Here is a 1240-nt window from a genome sequence, read left to right as displayed (position 1 = left end):
ACTTATGTCTTTATCTGTAATTTTATTTCTATTCATGTCTCTCTTCCCCTCTAGACAGTAAGCTCACTGTGGGCAGGGAATGTGTCTGTTATATTGTTACAGTGTACTCTTCCGAGCGCTTAGTATGGCGGTTTGCACACAGTAAGCGCTCAATAAATCCAATTGACTGACTCCCTCTGCACAGAAGACAGACCCCAGCTCTCCCCACATTTAAAGCCCTTCTGAAGTCACACCTTTTCCCACAAGCCTTCCCTGATTAACCACTAAGACTGCCTGAGTCATTTCTTCCGCTCAGCCAATCCTACCCTGTATGAACTTATTTACACCCACTTTGGCCTCTAGTTCTAAGTATTTTTGCCTTTCTCTCCCCTACTGGAGTGTTAGCTCTTTGCGGGCAGGAAACATATCTATAAACTGTTTATTTTAATGTCTGTCTATACCTGAAAATTGTTTAAAGTCTGTCAATGTCCATAAATTATTTATTTAGATTAATGTTCAGCTCCCCCTCGAAACTAGAAGGATGACACGCAAATTCGTGAAGCGTTCCATATTTTTAATCAATCTGCGCATCAGGCAGAAACTCCTCACCCTGGGCTTCAAGGTTCTCCATCACCTCGCCCCCTCCTACCTCACCTCCCTTCTCTCCTTCTACAGCCCAGCCCGCAGCCTCCGCTCCTCCGCCGCTAATCTCCTCACCGTACCTCGCTCTCGCCTGTCCCGCCATCGACCCCCGGCCCACGTCCTCCCCCGGGCCTGGAATGCCCTCCCTCTGCCCATCCGCCAAGCTAGCTCTCTTCCTCCCTTCAAGGCCCTGCTGAGAGCTCACCTCCTCCAGGAGGCCTTCCCAGACTGAGCCCCTTCCTTCCTCTCCCCCTCTCCATTTCCCCCATCTTACCTCCTTTCCTTCCCCACAGCACCTGTATATATGTATATATATTTGTACATATTTATTACTCTATTTATTTATTTTATTTGTACATATCTATTCTATTTATTTTATTTTGTTAGTATGTTTGGTTTTGTTCTCTGTCTCCCCCTTTTAGACTGTGAGCCCACTGTTGGGTAGGGACTGTCTCTATATGTTGCCAATTTGTACTTCCCAAGCACTTAGTACAGTGCTCTGCACATAGTAAGCGCTCAATAAATACGATTGATGATGATGATGGAAGCTCATTGTAGGCAGGGAACCAACTCTGTTGTACTCTTCCCCAAGCTCTGCACACAGTAAGCGGTCAATAAA

Source organism: Tachyglossus aculeatus, chromosome 6 (genome assembly GCF_015852505.1).
Source record: "Tachyglossus aculeatus isolate mTacAcu1 chromosome 6, mTacAcu1.pri, whole genome shotgun sequence".
In the NCBI taxonomy this organism is placed as follows: Eukaryota; Metazoa; Chordata; class Mammalia; order Monotremata; family Tachyglossidae; genus Tachyglossus; species Tachyglossus aculeatus.
Note: the sequence above shows the minus strand (reverse complement) of the source record.